This window comes from Amphiprion ocellaris, chromosome 23 (assembly GCF_022539595.1).
Source record: "Amphiprion ocellaris isolate individual 3 ecotype Okinawa chromosome 23, ASM2253959v1, whole genome shotgun sequence".
NCBI lineage: Eukaryota > Metazoa > Chordata > Actinopteri > Pomacentridae > Amphiprion > Amphiprion ocellaris.
The window spans coordinates 2,644,864-2,663,414 of NC_072788.1; the positions used below are offsets into that span (position 1 = coordinate 2,644,864).

At 37.9% G+C, this 18,551-nt stretch overlaps 1 protein-coding gene across 22 annotated transcripts in view; it reads right to left on the minus strand.

Annotated features, from left to right (window-relative positions):
- The window catches only part of camk2d1 (calcium/calmodulin-dependent protein kinase (CaM kinase) II delta 1), a 127,332-nt gene that overhangs the window by 64,596 nt on the left and 44,185 nt on the right, over positions 1–18,551 (minus strand). The window lies entirely within an intron of this gene.

The window sequence follows — 18,551 nt, forward strand, 5'->3', positions numbered from 1 at the left end:
TCTGTACTCTTGTTTCTTTCCTCGGCTGTTTTCTTTCTCTGAAACTGAAGAGAAGAGAGAAAGAAGAAGAGAAACTGTGAAATACACATTGTGGACATGTGTGAGATCTACATTAATTTGCTCAAAGGAGGGCAGAAATGGGATCTTTCACTCATGATTCAGTGGTTTTTGTTAACATTTTGTTTTTTGCTTTTAATGATATCTCTAAAGCATTGTGTAAATCTGAAAAAAAATCATTTTTGTTATTTTATAAAAGTTTAGAGATGATCAATCAACCAATGTAGAAATTTTCGTTTTAATTACATATTAACTTGATGCAATTATCAACGTTCTTGTGTCAACCCAACCCATCAAAATAATGTTTTCAACTGAAAAGGTTTATTTAAATAATTTAAAAAAAACCTTGCAACCATATATTTAATGAAATTGTGATAATAAATCCCTGGTAATACTTAAAATGGATAGTATCCATCGTGTATTTATCATTTTAGAACATGGCAGCATTATGAAATCAATTGAAATTTCACAGAAGCATTCGTTTTCTCCAATATTTTCTACAATATGAACATTTTTTGCCATCCCTTTTTTATTCCAGATGTGAAAAAGCAAACATAAAACATCTTTTTCACAACATCTTACTAATTCTTGTCACTTGTTTATGCCATTTCCAGTCAAAAAAAAACACCTATTGGTCAGATAGAAATTCAGTATAAATCTCAATCTGACATGAGTATGCGTCATTTTATGCGTAACTCTACATCCTGTAGCTGGAATAACTCAAGGAACTGTATTTGGTCAAATTGTCTTAGACCTATTTTGTATCAACTTAAAAAGTACTAAAATCCTTGATTCTAAAAAGCCAATGTTTTTAAATTTTACGTCGCAAGCTAAACGTCTCTTCTCTGGGTGATTTTACTGTCGTATTTTTTCTGTGATTGAAGTTGTATCTGTAATATGTGTTGCTCTTGTTGCATATGCAGTATTTCCAACTGTATAGAATCATAATTATAGACATCAACTCCATCATCGGTAGGCTGTAAATAGAATCACATCAATGCCACCCCATACTCCATACTAATCATAATCTGGACTCCAACTACACACCAATGCAAACGCTGCTTTCTAAATGCAACATGTGGTTCTCCAATAAGCAGCGAGTGTAACCTCGGCCAATGGAACGGCCTCCTGCATCCTTGTAATCCTGTCGAGGTTCCAACCAGATGTGATCGTCTCCAATCTCACCTCGCGTTACCAAGTCCCTAATCTCAACCAGACCAATGGGATGTGCTTTTACTGTGGTGGTAATCATGGTAGCCGGCTGAATGTTGACTTCTCTCCACTGCATGGCACGCTGCTAATCTTTGACATAACGGGATTTAGAGCACGAGTGATGCTCTATCAGCTTCTCCAGCCTCACTGCAGCCACAGGAAGCTGGACTTTTCTTGGCCATACTCTCTTCTTTTACTTCACTGTTTCCGTTCTCAGTGTTATCTTATTACAGTTGATGTTTATTGCATTAAGAAGTGTATACAGAATTTTTATTTGACCATTAGGTTTCTTTTGGCTGGAAATGGCACAAACAAGTGACAAGAAATAAAAAGATGTTTTCTTCACATCATTAATAAAAATGCAATGGCAAAAAATATATTATTGAAACAATATATAATATTGTTGTAAATATTGGAGAAAATTCACACTTCTGTGCAAAATCAAATGGTTCTCGTAATGCTACCGTGTTCTAGAGCAATTCAATACAACAAAAAAAGTAATTTAATGGATCTATTATCACAACTTAATTAAATATAAGGTTGCAAGTTTTACCCAAAAATCAGATTTCAATAAACCTTTTAAGTTGCAAACAGTATTTTGATGGGTTGGGTTGACATAATAATGCTAGTAAATGCATCAACTTAGCATTAAATGTAGTTAAAATGCAAATTTCTGGATTAGTGGATTTAGAACTAAATGGAAGTTGATGTATCTTAATGAAATTTGCTTGTTAACTTAATTTTTTTCTTCATCTTGAGTTCAGGATTTCAAGCCCCCTCCTCTAACTGAACACGCCTGAACAATTGTTAATTAAAAATGTATTTGTCATCAAAATTCGGCATTAGTATGACTAATTATGGGTCTTACTGGATTATTCCTAAAGGAAACATTTACATGCAGGTACACTGTTTATTGCCAATATTAGGTCTCAGTCCTCCGACATCAAGCAAAAACCAAAGCTCCTGAGCTAACCCAAGGCATCTATCCTAAGAACACTTCATGTAACCATAGCGCAAAAACACAGACGTTGCTTGATGCTCCCCTCAACTCCTTGATGTTTCTCAATCATGAATCCAAGTCCTTGATGTCGCTCTGGAGCTGGCCCATTTAGGAAACCCAGATGAGCTCCACCAGGCCGTGGAAAAATGAGGGCAGGAGCTATTTTCAATGCGGCCGACTGATCAAATGAGCTGCCTCCACAGTACTGTAAAACAGCACATCTGGTTCCTCATCCAGAGCCTGCAGGTTCAGCCGCTTAAAAAAGAAAAAACCTAAACACACACACACCATATACTCTCCTCCGAGCAAATAAATGATCTGGCTTTACAGAACATTACTCTTTTTCTGGTTTAAAATGTGGTAGAGAGCCATTTTTTTGAAGCTAATGACCTTTGACCACAAAAAGATCTGTCATTCTTTGCTATTTCCACCTACTGTTATTAAAGTAATAGGTGAGTAATGGAGTTTGGTGGCAAGAGACCAAGAGAGTGAATGTGCTATAAAAATAGAAAGAAAAACAGAGGGACAGAAAACACTGCTGGTTCTGCTCTCAATGATTTGTCTCATATTTCTTCAACAGGAAGCTTTTTGTCTCAACTGTCAACTCAGGGAGGCGTCCACAGCCACATATTTTATATCATATATTACCCTTGGCTTTTACCATCAACCGACACCATGTTTCATAATATTCACGCACTGCAGCTGACATGGATCTTCAACATACTGAGGCAATGATATCTCTCCACTGTGAAGTATTCCAGCCACTTCAAGACCAAAGCTTAAGCTGCATTAGCATCCGCATTTGGTACATTAATAGCTGAAATCATCCATTAATGGATACCTGATGACTGATTTTGATAAAAATTTGCGGTCCTTTGTTTAAGGTGAAATGTCAAACAGTCTCTGGTTCCTGGTTGCTTTTATTTAAAAAAACAAACAAAAAAAAACTGAATATCCTCAGGTTTCCAAAATTTTAAGCAATAGTTGAATTCTGCGATCAATATTTGCTATTCTACGGTATACATTATGCAGATGTGATAAACAAAAGTCTTGAATCTGTAAAAATCTATTTGGATTAATGTCAGAAACACAAAAAATAAAATCCATTCTTTAAACTCGGTACTGAAATTTAAAGGGGCATTTTAGCAGCTTGATTTATTTAAAGGTGTATCTTATTACAGTTTATCTACCCATCAACAATGCCTTCAATTTAATAAGCATTTTCTATGCAGTATTTTTTTAGCTGCTCTACAACTAAAGATTATGAAGCCGGTGTGAAAAAAAAATGAGAAGAGGTTCACAGAAGCCAGTAACAGAACAAACATATCTCCTGTACACTGAGCCAACAGGAACATTTCCAGCCTTGAAAAGTGTGCAGCGAACAATAGAAGTCACTTCCTTCTCGGAAAATAAAAGACTCGGAAAGATAATCTTCAGGGCTGAGAATTCATACAGAGAGAATTTTAAAATTGAACTTCATATCAACTTTCCTCTAAGACGGGCAAACAGTCATAAACACATTCTTAGACAAACCTGAGCTCACAGCCTCATGAATAAGATAATAACGGCCGATGCAAACAAGCTTTTCACCGACTATGCCAGTCTTCATTGCCCCACAGAGGTGCAGCGGGTCCGTCTCTCAGGTCTATTCTGATGCTTAGCAGTCATGATAATCACGGCGGTATTCACTAACGGAGCTGCAGATGCACTGGAGACTCTCAGGTGTAGGTGTAATTGGACGCACTGTAATAAGAGGGCCCTGTCAAAACGCAATTAGCTTTAGCGATCTAGGATTCTCTGTGCGCTCCTGTGCCTTCATGTGTGTGTGGTCTGACAGAGTGGGAGAGACGGAGTCAAGCCGAGGTCAAAAGGAAAGAGCCTCTTAGTAGACGCCTCAGCTGCATGATTGCAACATGGAGAGCGGCTGTCTGAGTGACATAGGACTGTGTGTCCTGCAATTAGCTGGAAACACTGGTCGTTCTGCCAGACTGAACCTCAGCAAATAAATTTAAGTCTGCAAGATCTTCTTTTATACTTTTCAGTGTCTGACTCCTGGTAATAAAGAAGCTCAAGCCAACATTGATGTTTCAGGTCGTCGAGGACACACTGTGTATCTGACTCAGAACCCCAGATGGATTTTTACTGTGTATGAAAATCTGCCGTGAAGCCTTAAGGCGATGGCAACTTTCAAAAAGAACCATAGAGACATGGTAGCGTTACTTTGAACAGCTTACAAATGCAACTTTACTACTAGAACTCCTTCTGCTTTTTGAGAAAATCTGAACTTTTAACCTCAAACTGGACTAAAAGAACAACATCCTTGTTACTCCACCAAGGAACTCGGCGGAGTTATGGGACGATGGGCGTATTTTTGTCCGTCTCCACTTAAACTTAGAATCATGTTGACCATAAACTTTTAATGTGCAACAAAGGACGTCCAAACAGCTCTGACATGTCCTTAATGCCACCTGTAACAGACAGAAATGACAGATAACACTTCTAAAATCAGAATATTGTTGTGGTTGTTTTTTCTCAGTAGACGTATGCTAAGACCTGTGCTAAATCTTTCACACATAGTGGTTCCTTGTAAATGGTTGAGTTAGGAGTTGCATGACGTGTATGTCAGCTTTGTGGATATAAAAAAAAATCTGAGTCAGAATTATCCATTTTGAGTTTGTTAAGTTTCAATATTTAATAGTTTCTTTACTCCACTATGACTGTAAACTTTGGGTTGTGGACAAAAAAAGACATTTGAGGACATTTTTGACCACTTTTCTTACAACTATTCAATGAATTGAGAAAATACAGAACAAAACAATCAACAATGAACATAATGATTAGTTGAAGCCCTAGAAGAGAACTTTAAGGAACATACTATGTCATGTTCACGTTATATATGATATCTTTATTCATCCACCTTTTAATTGTGCACCAAACCCGAGGGTAATCATGGAATAGATAATGAAAGATGGCCTGTAGTCACCTGTCTGCCCATACAATTACCATCTAGATCTTCATCCACCCAAACCTTCAGTCTATCCCCAGTGTGTCTGTCTGCTGCTTAGCATTCAGATGATATTCTGCACCTCAGTCTGGGCTTCTCCAGGCCAAATCCTGCTTTACAGCAACACACAGTCGCACACATGCACTCAGTTGTAGCCCAAAATCTCTCTGGCTCACTTTAAGCCACAGAGGATATTACAGCCAGAGCCTGGACTTAGAAACCACACAGAAAGTCCAGCCCACACAGTGAAGACGACAGACGACAGCCACCAGGTAGCCGACGTCACCGCCATGGTAACAAGTGGTTACTGGGGCAGGAAAAGTAATGCAATAAAAGCTGTAAAATGCTGGAAAAGCTGTGACTCAACATCAAACAAGCACACTCTAAATGCCAACTTTCTGAGTTCTTGCAAGACTAGATTATCAGGACAAGCAACTGGGTAAGTTAGAGCATTGTATGTAGACATCGGAGCAGGCAAAAAGAATTAAAAAATACAGATGTGATGTGTAAGAACATGAAAATAACTCACAGCACACACAGTGAGAGATGGAGTGATGCCGCCGAGGGCAAAAGCAAAGAGCAGGTGTGACTAACATCTAGAGAGTTTGTGCTGGACTGAGCAGGAAGTCAAGAGGCAAATGGAAAAAGGTGATGAGAATCAAAAAGCAGACTGACAGAAACGAGGGGCTGAACAGATTATTTAAAAAAAAAAATAAGGTGAAGAATCGTTTGTGTGTGGTTTTGGTGGAATAAAACCATTTAAAAGCACAATCACAGCCTCCCTCAAATTCACCAACAATATAATAGACTCGCTGGATCGCAAAAAAAAATCTGTACAGCCCTCTTTGTTGACCTTTCTAAGGCCTTTGACACAGTGGACCACTCTATTTTGAATACTTGACAATTGTTTGATAATTATCTATCTGACAGAAAGCAATGTGTTTATTTTGAAGGCTGCTCATCCACACTGCTAAATGTTTCTACTGGCGTACCCCTGTGCTCAGTTCTGAGCCCACTTCTGTTTATTATTTATGTAGACACTTCGGGAAAATGCCAAACTTCATTTTTATGCCAATGATACAGTCATATACTACTGTAGCTCCACCCTTGTTGAGGCTCCTGGCAAGTTACAGAATGCTTTTAACCTTGTGGAACGTCAGCTCATTGAGCAGGATGCCAGCATTTTATCATTACGAGGTTGAGACTGAACTTGTAACCTGCTAAAAGTATCTTGGTGTTTTAACCCTCGTGTCATCCTGCGGGTCAAAATTGACCCGTTTTAAAGTTTGAAAATGTGGATAAAAATATATTTTCACAGTGAAAATTCTGATGTCCACATTTTCAACATTTCTGGGAAATCTTTGAACATTTTTTGGTGGAAAAAAGAAATGTTAAAAATGTTTCTGAAGAACATTCACAAAAAAATTACCAAAATCCTGCGAATTTAGCTGAATTTTGGTTGATTTTTTTTGTGAATGTTCTTAAAGAAAATAGAAGTTTGTAATCACTTTAGATATTTTTAGGATTTTTTTGGAAGATTTTTACTAATTTGGGGAATTTTTTTTTGCTGAATTTTTAGATTTTTTTCAGACAAGGAAACAATATTTTTCGGAGCCCGTAACTGAGGACAATAGGAGGGTTAAAGCCAGGGCTACAAAATCTATTGTTTCAGTATTCAATCCACAGTTTTCAGTTATGTCCAGCAGAGAAAGGCTTTGTCAGGGGACACAAAAACCCCGTCGCTGTGTTGGACTACGTCATTCTGAGCTCCATGTTTTCTGTCCACCTCTTTGCCAGTCATTCTCTGGTGGGAGTGGTGGGCAGGCAGGTGTCTCCTCCAGCGGCTGTCAGAGCGCCGCTATCGCCACCAACCAGACGTTCAGACGCCGTCACGAGCAGTCGGGAAAACCAACATCATAATCCCACATCTGAGACCAGCATCCTGTCAGACACTCAGTCTAGATGCTTCTAAAGAAAAGGCATGCCGGATTTTTATCGAGATTTCATTCAAGCAGACATAATATAGTAAATTTGATATTTAGAGTTTCCTTTAGAGTCGTGTTGAGAATGTGAGCTTTAATAGCCGGATTTCATTTACTACATGTGTGCTGACAGCTCAGGCTGCTCATGGGATGAAGCTGATGTAGTGTAAACAGGAAGAGGACAGGCCCAGCTGTTGGAGAAGAAGAAGAAGAAGAAGGGGGGAGGCTGGATGCACCAGCTGGGCTTCCCTGCTGACAGTTTTCCCCCACAGGGGCAGTGAAGTGCACAGTTAGAGCTGCTGTTTTCATCCTATTTATGTGGGAGTATTTGGTGACATATTCCTCAATAATCTATTATTTTTTGTGGAATTTCACCATTAGTTGACTCAAAAATTAATCTTTCAATTTAAACAAATTTTGACAAGTTTCATTTGCATTTCTTGCAGTTCTTGTGATTATTTCTTAACGCTTTGCATTTTATCCACCATATTTTAACCTGGAGTTAAGAGCACAAATAGTAACCGGTTAACTCCTTTCCTCATGAGGGTCAGCTACAGTAAAAAGTCAGCCATCGGAAATGATACGACTGAGCAGCCTTGGAGGAGTAATGCGCTCTGAGTGCTTTTTTGTTGGTTCTGCTATTATTTCTGGAGAAATTTAAACAGATTTACTATTTATTATTGCTACACAGAGTTTATCTTGCGCATTTTATCACACCAACGCTGTTCCTGATTCGTCTACGATGCATATTAGCTCCTCCAAATCCACAAGAGCGTTCTCTCTGAAAATTCAATTTGAAATAGTCATGGCATCATTTGATCTGCTGGTCAGAAATTAACTGTTTTAGTTTAAGAGCAAGGACTGCAGGCTCTGCAAACTCTGTCTAACTGAATGTTGGTGTTGGCACTGGTAAAAGAAATAATTTCAACTTATTTAACTTTTTTCTCTTAAAAAAACAACAAAAAGAACCATTAAGACTATCAGTAATAGTAGTGGGAGCATTTAAATCTTAATACCCATCCTCAGTGAGCGGAGAAGTCAGAGATTGTGGCAGCAGGAGGGCTGATTTGAGCATGTTATCTTTAATCACTGAAACTATCAGAAACTGTAAAAACATGATAAATTAAATTCTTAAGCCCTACTACTTCTAGCCATTGTGCTGTTTCCATAGAGGTGCAGGACTTTATATTGCAGATAAAAATGAAGCAACGGTGAAAAAAATAAAACTCTTGGGATTCAGAAGGTTAATGAAAAACACACAGTATGTAATGCAACTTGGCTAGTAATTATATTTACACCTTAGAGTGCGATTACTGTGGCAAAACATGTATAATTTACAAACGCTATTGTGGAGTTCATTGTTACTAATATGGAGAAAAGCCAAAACTGTAAACAGGAAATCTGTTATGGTCTGATCATTGTAACATAAACATGGGACCTCTATAGGTGTCCTGTTACGTCTGGCACTGGGACACTGGCAGTGGATCCCTTAGGTCTAGTGGGTTCCTGGATAGTTCCTCGATGGATTGGGCTTGTGCCAGTAACAACTATGTTGGTACAAAAAAGTGATCTACACCAAATTTAACCCATCTAAGCATAGAAGTTTTTGATCTGGATCTGGTCTAAAGTGGTCCAGATGCAAAGAACGCACTAACATCTCCATGTTTTTACATTATAACTCCAAAAATAATGGTTTTCCAAATCGAAAATTAGGTTTCATACGGCCACCCTGAGATGGCTAGAGTATTTTGAGTCTTCATTCCAGATTTGACCCACCTAAGCTCACTGATTGTTTTATCTAGATTTGCTCTAATGTGGTCCAGATGCAAAAAAAGCGCACTAAAATCTTTATGGTTTTACATTCTAACCTAAAAAACAATGGTTTTCCAAACTGAAAATGATGCTTTATAGAGTCTTTATCCTTTGTACAACAATCTTTTCAAGATTTGACTCACCTAACCTCACCGTTTTTTTTTTATCTGGACCTGGTCTAATATGGTCCAGACACAAAAAAAAAGCATGACTCTCAAAGAAAATCTCCATGTTTTTACATTTCGACACAGAAAATGATTTTTCATTTCAAAATTATGTTTTTGAAGAGTCTTTATCCTTTGTATGATGATCTACTCCAGATCTGACCCACCTGAGCTGACTAGTTTTTGATCTAGACCTGGTTTAATGTGGTCCAGATGAAAAAGAAAGTGACAGTGAAAAGAAAGACATTAAATTTTACCTGTCAGTGGTTTTAATGTCGTGGCTGATCAGTGTATGCCTGCTTTAAGAGTCTGATTGTGTTATTTTATGTCGTCTTTCTCACAAAGTTTGCTCCTCCTGCCTTTGACGGCGACTCAAACCAGGAGCAGGCTGATTGAAATGAGGCGTCAAACTGTTTTAACAGCTCCTCGGCAGTCTGTCACCTCAGGGTGGCTCGCAGCCTCGTCTCTGCAGAGCGCTTGAGCTTCACACAGACGACACCGAAGCTCTGATGTGGTTTTATTTTCTGTGTGAAGTAAGAGCAAGCATTTGGTTTGAACAATATGCGATTCCTGCTAGACCAGAAGTGATAAGTTAGCTGAACGGCCACATTTAGCTCCAGCTGTCTGGTGGACACTTCAGTGAACTGCTGTGGGGTTTTTACACAAACAAATCCTCTACTGTGGAGCATCTCGGTCGCTTCACGTGTTTTTGTTCAAACACGACTCACTTCTTGTGTAATAAAAGAGGAACTACTATTAAAAGGCACTGCAGAACAAGGCGTGATATGAGGCTCACTACAAAAGAAATTAAACAGCTTCATTACAGCTTCATGAGGGTGGTTTTGTTGAGTTCTGTTTCCTGTTTCCTGTCTTTTCATTAACATGCTTGTGATTTTACCTCTCAACTTCCTTTTACTTCCTTATATTGTAACATTTTCAGCTGATGAAGTTTATTCATTACTTGCAATTTACATCTCACTAACTGATGAGCTGCTCTTTAATTTAAATATTGGCACATGAACCTTGTAAATTTTGAGTCTCATAAACATACATAGTAAAATTGTTAATTTTTCAGTACTTAGAATGTATAGAAAGTACATTACCCTAACGTACTAACCGTAACCTTACTGAACCTATTAATCCTAAGTCTAACCCTACTAACCCTAACCCTAGATATAATTCTTTGAATTATTATAAAGTGGATGTCAACTGAAAGTAATTTTAACACAACATACATAAAAAACAACTCTGATGATAAATTGTGACCAGGATACATGTTAAACATAGGATTATACTAAAAGAGCAGATTTTCTTAAGATAATCCTTTATTACTCTCCATGTCAGGGGAAATTTTCCATGTTACAGCAGCAATATACAGTAAAGATAATAATTAAAATAACAATAATATATACAAGAATGAAGGATGAGAAATGAATAAATAGAGTATTACTAACTATAAATAAATGACATCAGCAAAAAGTGGCTTGTGGAATAAATGTGAAAGTGCATAAAATGCCCTTTCTTTCTACACTAAGCACGTTAACATTCATTATCTGCTATTTCTTGCCATTTTTCAGCCAACAAGTACAACGATTCAAAATTAGCAATAAGCTAAAACTGTTAGACACATCCATCTAGCACATTTATTGATGAAGCTCTAATATCAATCATCTTTAGCACCTGGGATCAATAAATTTTACTGCACTTCATCATAAAATTTGAGTCTTTCTTTTGTAGTTTTTACAATCAAGTGTAATAATAATTTCCCAAGACATGGAAATATGGTTTTATATAGTTTTGACTTCATTGTTCCATTTTACTGCTCGTTTTATGTCCATTATTTGTATAATGGAACTTCATTATTATGATAATTGGGATGATTTTACAGCTAAAGAGCCACCTGCTTCCTGAAACTTTTTTTTTTTTTTTTTTTTGCAGGAAAACAAGCGCCCTGCAAAGCTCCCCCTCAGTTTTCTGTCACCACTCAGCCAAGTGAGAAAATACATTTCCATTCCGGCGTTAAATGGCCTCTGCTTTTCCCTCGAGTTTTTGTCTGTCAAACAGGTTTTTGAAAACTCACAAGGAGAAATCTAGCATGACCTTCACACACTCGCTTTAGAAAACTAGGTCAGGAAATTTTTTTTTTTTTTTTTTTTTGGCTTTAAGTTGCGAAGTAGGACAGTTGTGTAGTGAAACCTTAGAATATCAAAATTCACCACTGCACTTCTGGAAAGGCCACTTTGAATTTCTTATTTAAATTACCTTCAGCTAAGTAGGAATGCTAACTCGTTGCTAATATTGGCAGCATTGAGCAGCAGTATTTCACCATTAGCAGCTTTGTGTCACATCAGCTTTAGTCTGTCACTAACAAGAGCAGCAAAGCTTCCACTCAGGATGCCTTCATCTTTTATCCAGCGGCATCTTCCTGGATGCTCACTGCATTGATTTCACATTTATCCCCCGAGATCAAGTCTGCAGCAGGTTAATGAGCGCATCGATCCTTTGGACAGATTCATGTTGATGAATGTGAGTGTTTTAACACTCGAATTATGAAATTATTCACCTGAGGGAGCCGGGTGCCATTTAATCAATATTCTCAGGGAAGTAAATAAATAGCGGTGGGATGAGTGTCATGCCAAAGCAAACAGATGAATCCAATCCAATGAATTTCTGATAACTATGAGGAGATTAAATCTCAGGGCTGCCTTGTTTAACTTTGGCCAAACTGTGTTTTGATTTATTGTGGCTAGAAGCGAGACATTTAAAAGAAAATTGGTATTGTTTAGCATTACTGCCTGACAGCTCAATAAATGTTGAACAAAAAGGGGAAAAAAACACAAATCAAAGAAATGTAAAGAGGGGATATAAACGAGTAGATATGGAAATAACCACGCAGCGAGACAAGGAGTCAGGAATCAGCGCCTTTCAGATTTCTGGTGTTGCCTTTCAGGCTTTTTTTTTTTTTGATGCTGCCGCTCAAAACCGGAACAAGAACAAGTGGAGGGAAGAGAACTTAGCATTACCCAAGAAGCCAAACACACCCTTTTCCCCATCTCTACCTGTTTACAGTACGTTCCTTCCGAGATGCGAAATATTTATAGAAAATGTTCCCACGTTGTTACTCCTCAACATTTTCCACCCTTCCCTCGGTTCCCTCTTTACATTTCGTTGCTTTCTGCTTTCAAGGGAGCGAAGATGGAGGGATGGAACAAGCCAGTGAAGCACTACGAGCCTATCCGTCTGCTTTATTTATTTATTTTTTGACGTCCGTCTATGGAATGGATGTCTTTATCTGCCGTTCTGCACGGCTGAATACCATCTGTGCACGCCTGTCAATCCAGAATCCAGAATCGGAGCCTGCGATGGATACTGGCTTCAGAAAATCACACTGCTACTGAGTATTAAAAGAGCTTAAAAGTGCTATACAAGTGTGGACCATTTACAAACTTAGCTAAACATGCTAAGCTTAAATAAACCGGCCAAACTTAGCTACAGTACAATGTGTGATTAACACAGGCTAAACTTAGCATTATGCTAACCTTAGCTAAAGCAACAGAAATTCTGTGGAGTACACACAGCTCAAACTTAGCTTAACAGGCTAAATTTAGATAAGTCTTCCACAAGATTGTGGTCATTATGTGCACTTTTGTGGTCATTTTGCACCTCTTTGTGCCCGTTTTCAGCCTGTGGTCATTTTAGGTGTTTTGGGGTCATTTTGTGTTTCTCTATGGTCATTTTGCAACTTTTTGTAGTTATTTTGTGTATGTGTCATTTAATATCTTTGTATGATAATAACCTGTCTCACTGAGTCATTTTGTGTTTTTCTTTGGTCATTTTGTGTCTTTTTGAGCCTTTTTTGGTCAGTTTGTCTCTCTGTGGTCATTTTTGGTTATCATTCTGTTTGTGGTCGTTTTGTTTCTTTTTATGATAATTTTATGTCTTATTGAGTCATTTTGTATTCTTCTGTGGTCATTTGTGTTATTTATAACACAAAATAACAAATTATATCCGTGTCTGAGAAATCATTTTCAACTAAGTTCCCCATTAGAAAAAAAACCTCTCAAGGAAGTGTGTTTATTCCAGATCACATGACCTGCTCCACATGATGTCATTTCCTCCTGAAGAAAAGACTGGCCAGACTCCAAGGCTTTCTGAGTTATTTAATAGAAAGTAGTGTGTGAGTCAAGTGTGGATTTATGGCATGTCAACAGGTTTACTACAATATCTTTATAAATAACTTTCAATTTCAAATTCACTCAATTGTATATATAACATTAAGAGGAATCTTTCTCTAAAAATACCATGTGGTGTTTAGTTATAGGCGGCGTGGTTGATTTTAGGCCTGAAAACAGCAAGAATGCTGACTATGTTACAAAAAGTCCTGCAATTACATATTGACCCATTTGATGATTTGTATGCTGGAGGCATTTTGGCCTTTCAAGACATTTCAGCTAAATTAAGCATCTTGAAAAGTCTTTTTTTTGGTATCTACGGGTTTGTCGCTATTCCTTCTCAGCCTATGAGCCTCTCTACTGCTGATTTTCCATTTAAAAGTGTTGATAAACTCCTGCCTCACTGGTTCGCATATTTTAGTCTGTCCAATTTCATCAAAACATTGGTCCAATATCTTTGAAGGGGTACTTCAGATGGCCTTTGATCCGGCTGCATCAGCAGCACTTTCTGGGATAATATACAGTTCTTATTGTTTCCTTGGACGTCAAACTCTTCCATCCTATGAGGCATGGATCAGAGATGTTCTTCATTCTAGTACCTTACAAAAGATTAAACACACAGCTGAGACTAGTCATATCTGATCTTTAGCCCCGAGAACAATTATTGAGCAGTTTCCCTGGATTTATCATGACTCTGATATTTTAAGGGGGGGGGGGGTTCTAGTTATTTATATTTTGCTTTTTTTATGTGACTAACATATCTTTCCCTTACGTTGCTGTATGATTCATATCTACATGTCATTTTCTTGTATTTTTGTTTGTATATTTGCACAAAAAAACATGTTAAAACAATAAAAAAAACTACAGTTTCCGCCACCAAAAAGAAACATTTCAGGAGAAAAAACACAAGTGAACTATGTCACTTTTGTTTTCCAGTTCAAAGACAAGGCCACAATGAACTATTCAAATTTCTGAAGTCACTGGCAATGCAGGGAATGATTAGAACCCATCCACATTTTCACACATCTTTCAAAGAATTAACTTTGTCTGCAGAAAGAGATGAGTTTAGGGGTTAATAGCGGGATGTCATGCTTTGTGTTGCCGTCAAACAGTGACACGCAAACTGAAATGGAGCGTGCGTTAATGACAAAAAAAACACTCTTTCGATTTTGACAAAAATTTAGCTTTTAAAAAGACTATTCTTGACATCTAACCTAAAGTGGTGTGATAATTTTGTTTTTGTCTGCCTGGCTGCTTCTCTACATGTGACTAACGTGTCAGAGACCACAGGGCTTTGGGTTATAGTAACGTCTATTTTTAGTCGCCTCCCTCCTCCTCGTCTGCTCATGCAAATTAGTCTAGATAATGGAAGGCTCATTCAAATACACTGGCTCCTATCATGTTGAGAAACCATCAGCAACGAGGGGTATTCATCACTGAGACTCATAAATACAAGAGGGAAGTGAAAGGATTGTGTGGAAGGCAAAATAGTCTGTAGACTCACAAAACAGATGAAACTAAGTCAGTGCATGTTTGTGTTAAGGGCCCATAATTATAAAGAACTAGTGGGAACTAGTGGGCAGATGAAGCAATTAGGTGCTTATATCACATGGTTAATACAGTAAACAGGAGTCGTACTGGATGCAACAGCAGCTGAAAAACTGGAGGCATTAAAAAAACAAAAGAAGTGAAAGACACAAAGGAAAGAGCCACAACAAGAGAATCAATTTGGCAGCCGAAGTGACCATTAAATATATTTAGCATGCTTCCACTCTCCTGTCACTTACAGCTGGAGTGGTGACATGCTAAGTAGTCCTTAACTGCACCGCACTATTTAGCCACACAATTCTTGTCTGAGAAATAAAGGTAGCTTATTGAGGGAAAAAAAAAAATCACATTTTTCACATGCTAAGTAGGCAGCATAATTACACATTTAGTCCCAATGTGACATTTTATATCTGCTTTCAGTGGTAATTTCAGGTACTTCAATGCCCAATGGATAAAACAGCAGATATTAGCATGGAATAGCTCTCTTAATATTGAAATATATGCAGTTAAGCACAACATTAAGACCACTAGCCTTGAAGATATGTCACCAAGACACCACCTCTGAAGATATCATGTGGAATTAGGCACTAAAACACTAAGCTTTTAAGACCAAAAAGCTGCAAGGTGAGTGCTCCTGATCAATCAAATATTTTTGCAGTGTGACAGGGAACATTATACCACTGCAAGAGATAAACGCCAATCCTGCTGCCATGAAGGGGTGCATGTGGTGTGCAACAATTTTTAGGTAAAAAAATGTTCTGCACCAATAAAACACAATGGATGTTTTTCATTAAGACATGATACTTCATTTTTTAGAACTTCTTCCAGATACACAGAAAGATAGTACACAATATTAATATGCAAGAAAAGCACTCTGAGAGTCCTCCTCCAAGGCTACTCAGTCTTTGTATCATTTCCGAAGGCTGAAATCTTGAAAAAAATCATGGCAGAAATCACAGTAACATAAAATGTGTCCATTTAATATAGATGTACCCACAAACACAATGACGTTGCGCTGAGCACAGGCATGTGTTATGCATGTGTAAGTTATGTACAAATACCGAATCATGTGACCTAAATATGTAGTGGGCGGCGGGAATTGGGACTCAGAAACACCCCCACAATTTAATCAGTTGTTCCTTGTATGATTTATTATATCTGATGGATAAGTCCTGATAAGTCGGCAGCGCTGGATTTGTAGTAGGATCACAATCATGGGATCGTCAGCAGGCAGCTGATGTAGTGTTCACCGGTCGTCATGGTTACAGTGATGCCGTGCTGCTATCTCGCAATGATACAGAAATATTTAAAAATTCCGTGGATCCAGACTATAAGCTGCATCACTGCCAAAATCTAATCACTTGGTCCTTGTGTCATTTCTGACCTTCCCTGAAAATTTCATCCAAATCCATTTTTGAGTGCGAACAGACAGACAAACCAGCGTTGATCGTCACATAACTCTGCCGCTTTCCTTGGTGGAGAAATAATATTCTGACAGCATGTTTGCTATATTGTAGTAAAATCAGTCATTTCAATACCCCTTTTGCTCGTATGTCACCGTCCAGTTTCCGTTGTCTTTATCTTGGCTGTTTAGTAACAATATTTGGTGTTGACTGAAATCCGTCCCCACACTTTGTTTTTGTAAAATCCCTCCTAAAAATGCATCCATTCTATTGTCTTTGCTCGTTTTAGTCGAGCTTGCCGCTACACTTTAGGTGTCAGGAGAGGAACCTTTTTAGATTTTCCCTCCTGTCCATCTTATTTGAGCTCTTTTCCAGTCCCAGGTTAGAGGATTTAGTGTCGACCCTTTCAGTGGGCACTCAGCCTAAAAGCGAGGAGAGAGGGATTTTCCGAGTTCCCTCCCTCCTTTTTCTTTTTTTTTTAATGCTCCATCACAGCACAATCTGCAGACAGGCAAGCGGTCAATTGATTTTCTCATGTAAACATATTTCTGTGCAGCGGGTGTTTATTTGGTGTTAGAGGTGGTATTTGAAGCATTGTAATATTTAGAGTTTTACATTCTTTGAGGCGTACTTGAGAGAACAGTTTCTCCCTTAAAGGCCTCCACAGAAGCAGCTGTGCGACGTCTTTGTCTTGACCCAGTAACCTTTATTCAACCTTTAGCCTCTTTGCCTGCAGTAAAACCCCTCTGCAGAAGTGACACACAACTCCTTGCAGTTTAGATTTCTTTTCATCCCTTTCGTAGCAATGTGATTTTGAGGATACAAACCCAGTGACTGAGAGTATTCATACATAACGTACACATGCATAACACACGCCTGTGCTCAGCACAAGGTCATTTTGTTTGTCGGTATATCTATATTAAATGGACACATTCTATAGTGCTGTGATTTCTGATCATCAATAACTAATAAACAAATGCTGTATTTCTAAAAAAAATTCTGACAATGCCATATGGGGCAATGGACAGCTTTGGAGGAGCACTCTAAGGGAAAACTGCATTCACACAAGGGCTGATTTCTAAAGATGCTCTATGTTGAAAATCAAGTTGTTTACCATGTTAACATGCCCATATGGTGTTTTTTTTTTTTTTTATAACGAGCGATATAAACAGTCAATGCCATGACTGAGCATTTTTACCTTTAAACTGCTCTGGATTAAGCTAGTCAGGGTTTCATACGTAACAAATCTAAAGAATTAAACCTTTGTACTTCAATTTATATTTTGAAATATATGAAATATGGCCGAATTAGTCCACTATGGCAACTTGTCATTGAGTGAGCAGAGTCGTAAGAGAGCTGGTGTGCTCGAGTTGCAACAAGTAGCAGGTACGGTGTTGAGTTAAGCCATTTTACGATATTAAAAATCGTCTAAATATGGAACTTTTATGAGTATTTTTTATGGGTTTAATCAATGATCACAGAGCGACTCAATCTCTTGCCCCCCATGATTCATTGCCCAAAAAAAAGCTAAACTGGTGTAACAAATTAGGAAATTACTGGTTTTGTAGTTTCATCTTCTTTCCTGTATATAGTCCCACTTATACAAACGCACATAGGAAAACGACAGCAACCATACAGAATCTGATTCTGGCCTATCCTCTTAACGGCACCAGCTTTAATTCGTATCAGCGATTATAAAGGAGCATCTGACCATCTTAATAATGCTGATCTGAGGTTACACAGAGGTTACGGAGGTACTTAATGTACCGAGTGGCAGCAGAGGAAAATCTGCTTTCAGACATTTAAGAAGCACTGATGTTGCTTTATAATTGATTTATTACCCAGATTTTTTTAAATCAAAACTAAAAGTAGTCTTTGTGAAACACTTAAAGTGCTTCTGTACTGTCTTTGTACTAGGTATGGCAGTATAGTTACCTTTAACCAAAGTACTACATTAGAAAGGAGGATAGGCCAGATCAGAAGACTCAAAATTCGCAGGAGCCCAGGGTGTGCGAAAACAAGGGAGATGACACAGTATTAAAAGACAATTTGCATGTAATTGCAGAGTTCAAACTGCAAAGGGGTTTGTGCACAATAATAAACAAAAAAAAATAGCGCTTTCAAAATAGAATAAAAGATAAACAAAATGAAATAAAAATAGTCCTTTTTGTCTTAGGTGTTTTTTTGTTTTAGTCTT